Source organism: Adiantum capillus-veneris, chromosome 14 (assembly GCF_014529385.1).
Source record: "Adiantum capillus-veneris isolate H3 chromosome 14, ASM1452938v2, whole genome shotgun sequence".
Classification (NCBI taxonomy): Eukaryota; Viridiplantae; Streptophyta; class Polypodiopsida; order Polypodiales; family Pteridaceae; genus Adiantum; species Adiantum capillus-veneris.
Genome location: NC_140944.1, coordinates 27,846,197 through 27,852,522, shown reverse-complemented (window position 1 = coordinate 27,852,522; position 6,326 = coordinate 27,846,197). Strand labels below are relative to the sequence as shown.

At 42.8% G+C, this 6,326-nt stretch overlaps 1 pseudogene; it reads right to left on the bottom strand.

The window, feature by feature from the left end:
* Positions 1-1,286: 1,286 nt before the first annotated feature.
* LOC147442137 (uncharacterized) lies at positions 1,287-2,567 on the bottom strand (annotated as a pseudogene).
* Between the last annotated feature and the right edge of the window lie 3,759 nt (positions 2,568-6,326).

Below are 6,326 nucleotides of genomic sequence, written 5' to 3'. Positions count from 1 at the left end.
ACCTCAACCAACCACTTAGGATACCCATTCCCAACCACTTTAATCATGCCACAAAGCGATGCTTCACAAAAAACCACAAAATAAACATAAAACAAATAAAAAACATTTTAGTTAGCAAAAAGAGAAGTGATCTCTATAGCCTTTGCCCTTTGGGCAAAGGCCCTTTTGGCCTTCGCCCTTTGGGCAGGCCAAAAAACCAAAAGGAAAAAAGCGATAAAATCACGAGGCTTGCCATAGAAATAATTTTTGCTTATAAAAAATGTAAAGCAAAACTTAGCAAGGAAAGAGAGGCAAGTGGCAACCCATTGACTTGGGAAGGCCAAAATTCTAGATGCGAAACTCTCTATTTAAAAAAGTGAGAAAATTACGAGGTCTCTCTCGGTTTGGCATGCTCGCTTGGTTCACACTATGAAAGGTAAAGAACCATATCTAACGCTTCAACATCAGCAAATGGAAATTGGCGTCGTGGCTACAACGCTTGGATCTACTCTCATGGGGTCACAAGTTCAAGCGGAGTCTATGTTTTGTATTGAAAAGATAGCGGACATGGTATTTATCCGAGGGTAAGAGGCTGCCCACTTGATGGCAGGTCCTCACACTGGCCATACAATGTCCGGCCATTTGCAATTTCAAAAAGAGAGTCCCAAAAATTAAACAAAAATCATCGAAAAGAAACCAACAACTAAGGTCCTCGTGACAAACACTATTATTCCATCAACCATCAAGAAAAGAACTCCTACACTTAAAGTACGCCTTGACAGCTTCCTACCAACAAGAAAATGCAATCTCCCTGTACATACTCAAAGTCAAAAATGTTTTCACATTGCCCGCTACATACAAGCCCATAATAAGACTACCTGGATACCGACTAGTTTAACCAAAACCGCATTCTCCTTAACAAGTGCCTGATAAACCATCTAGTGTCAAAAAGTGCAATCTCAGACACTACACTATGCACAGTTCTCAGAATATCAACCACTCTCATGTTATTAGTTAATGAATTCCCTATCACCAAGAACTCTAAGTTCAAAATACATGCAAGCAGCTCAGATTACTCTACTTACAAACATTTTTCTCAAAAGAGCCACTACTAAAATCCGCTTCCAAACCAAACAACTTTAGCACGGGGAAGATGGAGTAAAAAAATAACTTCCAAGACTGCCCGCAGACATAGGACATTGCCCAAAAACTTCCATCCACACATAATTAAATTGCTTTATAAACCCACTGCCAATCCAGAGTCATGTTAAGAAAAGGTCGGGAAACAAATAGCTTAACACGGATAAGAAACATGGTAGGTAACCAAGGCAACTGCTAATTAAATGTCATACATGTACACATGATTTCCCATGGAAGCACAAAACCATAGAGTTGCTTCAAAAATCATATGCCGGCATAGTCAACACAGGACATGATGTAGTAGCAAAGACTCCACTTACTTAATATCTGACCATGCTAGCCTACTTTAACACCGAACTCCAAAGGACATAACTTGTCAATAAAAGCAGCAGGATTCCAGCTTGAATAGGTAGCAAGCCTTAGGCAAATCACAGACTTGTCAGTAATTGTTGTACTGCTGGTGTCGCCTGTTCCGAGGATTCATCCTACTCTGCTTTTCAAATGCAGCCGTAAGATTTCAATGGTCTTCTGCTCACTGGGAGGGGAAAACTCAGGCTTTTTCACAGAAACAATCTCCCTTCCCGCCCCACCGCGACGTAGAATGCGCACAGTACTCTCTTCACCCTCCTTGAAAAGCTTGCACGGAATAGAAAGCCCACCTGTAAAGCCCAAGTCATCTGCTCAAAGATACCCATCTCTGCCTGTGGGCAGAGAGACGAAGTAACCTACAGACATGACATCCGTAATAATGGCCTGCATAGAATTGGGGTCTCCAGGCTGTAGCATCTTGTTGGGATCCATATCGATATGGCTGGTCCCTTCTAAAGATTCTATCAAAAGGCCACCTGGGGTTGTAAGAGTTCGCGGGCTTTGAAGGAGACGAGGAAGCACCTGAGGTAAAGCGGCACAAAGAAAGCTCGGAGCTGGGCATAGCCAGGCGATTGGCGAACAGAGGAGAGGAGGACCAACGCCCAAGGGATGAATGGCGCACAGAGAGGCTTACACTGGAGAGAGCATTCGTGGCGCTGCTGCTGATCTCCACGGTTGCCGAGCTCATTTCGACGCCCTCCTGCTGTGAGGATACAAAAGTAATGTTGAGAGGAGGAGGATATTGTTTTCTTGAATCTCGCTCTCAAGGCTTGCAAACATTAGAAGAACCCATGCACCATTGTTTACCGAATGCGATCAGAGATTTCTCATTACAAGCTGTTGAAGAACCCTGCCGTGCTCGGGTGTGTGTCGTGACTCATGAGAAGCTCTCAGTCCCAATTGGCAATGACTCCCCCCGGACTCCTAGTATCTACGTATAGCACCTCTCTCTCTCTCTCTCTCTCTCTCTCTCTCTCTCGTGAGTCGACATGGTGATTGGACAGCCCGAACGGGTGCTGACGTGGAAAGGAGCCGAAGTAAATCATGTGTCAGATGGCCTCACCCCAAAACGAGGACCTCCTTGGGCCATGCCAAAAATATAAATGGCTAGTTAAGATTCACAAGGAAAGCCCGGAGTGTGGATATGGCCACATCCAGTGTGTGTGGTAGTGCCCACAATATGAATGGTGATGCCTTATGTTATAACTTATAGCCTATAGGCTTATTATTACAACAACCTCCTTTATTAAAAGCTTTCCATGTTTCCCAATAACTCTCTCTATGAACGTGCCCATCAACCAATAAGATATTTCTTGCTTTTTCAAAGTCTAAACAAATAGTAAAACCCAATCTAAGTGGATAATGTTTTGGATATTCTCTGAGTCTAATATCTGTCCACCACCTCTATCCACCAATTAAATAATAGTAAAATAATTTATTTTTTAAAAATACATATGAGATTTTTCACTAGCAAAAAGGGAACACATCACTATGCTTAGCCCTTTGGGTAGGCCAAAAACCTCATTGTTGGTTGCAACCACAAGCATTTTGCTGCGCAGGGCCGTTGGCACCTATCAGCTCATCCTCACACTCTTAGAGAGAGAGAGAGAGAGGCCTCGCCCCCACCTACAAGAAATTGGGCATCAGTCATAGACAGAGAGGGGGAGAGGTCAGTTGAGATCTCGCTCGTCAGTACATGCAGGGGAGAGGGAGAAATTGCCGGCATGCCACCCACACGTAAGCCAAGGCAAGAGCAGCAAAATTTTCTCTCTTTTGACTCCAGAAAAAAAATGAAGAATCTCATTAAGATTCTGACCAACTAAGCTTTTTCCCAAATCGACCAGACATACTACAGTAATGTTTGTGAGAAACACCTCCCCTTTGCTAACCCTCCATGCATGCACCCCTAGTCTTTTCTCAAATTTCAGCATTAATGAATATCCTGTAAATGGCACCAGTTTTGTGTGTATAGAGCGCCAACAAATCCACTGGGGGAACGAGTAATATTTGCTACACAAATATAGACACGAACTTGGAAGACCATGATGAGGAGTCAAAAGTGACAAAATATGTCAACAGACCTCCAAGATACCAATATGGGCTTGAAAATTCATTCTGGTATTCTTAGTCATGTGAGATTGCAAATAATTACTTGTTGGTAAGCCTAATACCTTTTTGGGCATTCAGTCCTCAGGAAGTGGCCACTTGACATGATGTAAGTTGTGCGCGTATGTCGCGCGTGTCAATGCAAGGAACTTGCCGATACACTGTGTGCGAGCCACAAATGGCTCCAAGCACACAACAAGCCTAAACTAGTAAGCTCAAAGATGGCGATGGTGTGTCACTCACCGCTCTACGCTTGCTGTCGTGGAGGATTCCTCACCGCAAAGAAGAAGGAGCCGTCGTCGCGCTGCGCTCAACCGCTTCGCCGCCGCCATGCTGCCGCCGTCGCAATGCTCGATCGCACACACACACACACACTCTCTCTCTCTCTCTCTCTCACGCGCACACACACACACACACACACACACACACACACACACACACACAAAGAGGTGAAGAAGAAGAAGATGGAGATGGAGCAAGAGTACTCTTCAATTGCACAAATGAGAGAATGAGTGAATTTTAGGTTTAGTTGACTTTTATATGAGCTCGCCCCATTCACACTTGGGCGCCCATGCTTAGCCAACTAATCCCTTGAATGTTCCAGTTAGAGTGCGCCTCTCATCGGCGATCACTCTTACCCTTTTCCTATTGGACCGACAAGCCTGGTACCTGACTCTACCAAGTAAATAATACAATGTCCGTCGTAGGTGATAGGGTGTCCGTGAGCCGTAAGGGTTAACATGCCCCCCTTCCTGATGTAGATTCCGTCCTCGGAAGCTACTGAGTTGAAGTTCGTTCGTTGAGGTGAAAGAGCATCTAAGATGAATGTCCTTAGCCTTTTCAGTCACTGCAAAATCAAACAACATTGGCACAGTAATTGCATTCTCATATACAATTAAAAAGCATCAATAAACATTAAATTGCAATGTAATCAAACTTATAAACAGTTGGGAAGGTAAAAAACTAAACAAGTTCGGGGTCGCTAATTCAACGATCGAAACGCACTAAAGATCGACTATTAATACGATGGGTAAGCTTCTTAATTTTCTCTGGTCAATTAAGTTGTTTAATCGCGAGAGCCAAGTATTTCATGTCCGAGGGCTGACTAGAGGCTATACCTAGAAGACCTTGTAGTTAAGCTACGATAAAAGGAATTTCTCATGAAATCATCGCCTGATTGATTACCTTTTCTTTGACCCCCCAAAGTCTTTTCACAGTGATTCAATTTTGATGTGTGTGCTTATTTTGTATGCCTTGGGTTTTTTGCTTTTCAAGGAAAAGCGCCCACACTGGGAACCTCTAGGGCTCTAGTACCATAGGCGATACATGTGAGTGAAGTACCCAATCAAGCTGAGATTTCTCTTCCAACTTAAGATTTTACATTGTGGCACTTTGATTTACTTATTTTTTTGGTTCGTTTCAACATTTTAATTGTGTAAATTTGGGGGGTCATATAACACTGTTACACCTCCCCAGGCTCATCACACTAGTAAACTCCCTTTATAATACTTAAGCTAAAGGTCAATAGGGACTAAGCCCACTAGAAAGCCCTAGTACATTTCACACAATGCTGCTTAAATCGAATTAAGAACCTAAGTAACCATTGATTATTAGGAAGGCATTCCCCATGGTATTAAGAGAAGATCTCTAATGCCTAGCTTGGTCAAACTAGCTTAGTCGGACTGCTTGATTTTTAAACCTAGACAAGTGATTATGAAAAAAGATTACATTGAATTTAATGTTTCATACTAAGCAAATGTGCTGAATATTATGCTACCAATCACAATTAAAGCAAACATGGATGTAAAAAAGATAATGGGCAATGCTAATGGAGAAGAAACACCTATTTGTGTTGATGGTCGCGCTTGATTTGAAGAGTGAGTTGAGATAAATATTCCATGAAGGTCCAAATCCTAACCACAGCAACACGTTCCTGTATACATGAGGAAACACAAAGAATACCTCTAGGAGGCACATCAGTGGGAAGAAAGAACTTTGCTAATCACTCAACTCTAAAACAGACACACTCCCATTGTAATAATCCTACCTACCCTCCATCACTCGAATGATGAGGATCAAAGGTGTTTTATGACATAGGTTTTTGTTTCAGCGTACCGGATGTGAATGTGTAGGTCTGGTCAATGTTATGACTTTTATTGTGCATACTCGTTTGCTAATTGCTCTTGCTCTTTACTTCTTTTTTTTTTGTGATTATAAGGCTTTATATATACATTCCCTAGGATTGGAGATTAAGAGGTCAGGGAGGAAGGTTGAGAGGGGAGAGAGTGAATGATGACTGTCAGCAAACACTCCCCCCTTCCTTGGGTAGATCATACCATTTGAAATGTGCTCGTCACCCTTTGAAACCAATTGTTCCAGTTGGTAATAGGTGAGGATTTTTGCCAGTACTTTTCTATTACCTTAGGTGCCTCGTCGAGTTGCAAGGGTGGTAAGGTACTCTCCCAAGATCGAACTTGATGTGGTTCATCAGGTGATTCTTGAACACTGGGAGGTGTGGATTGCTTTGTAGCTTCATGGAGGCCCACTATTGTAGGTGGAGGCTGTGGAGAAGCTTTTAACTCTATGGATGCATTATATGAGGAGCTAGAAGCTTCATGGGACTCCCCCCTTCTTGAGTTAGGTGGAACAAATCGTTCTTTCTTTGGTACCCAAACTAGCTCTGGAGCGGATGTGTAACATTCAATGATTTTTTTCTTTCCACGATTGTCAAT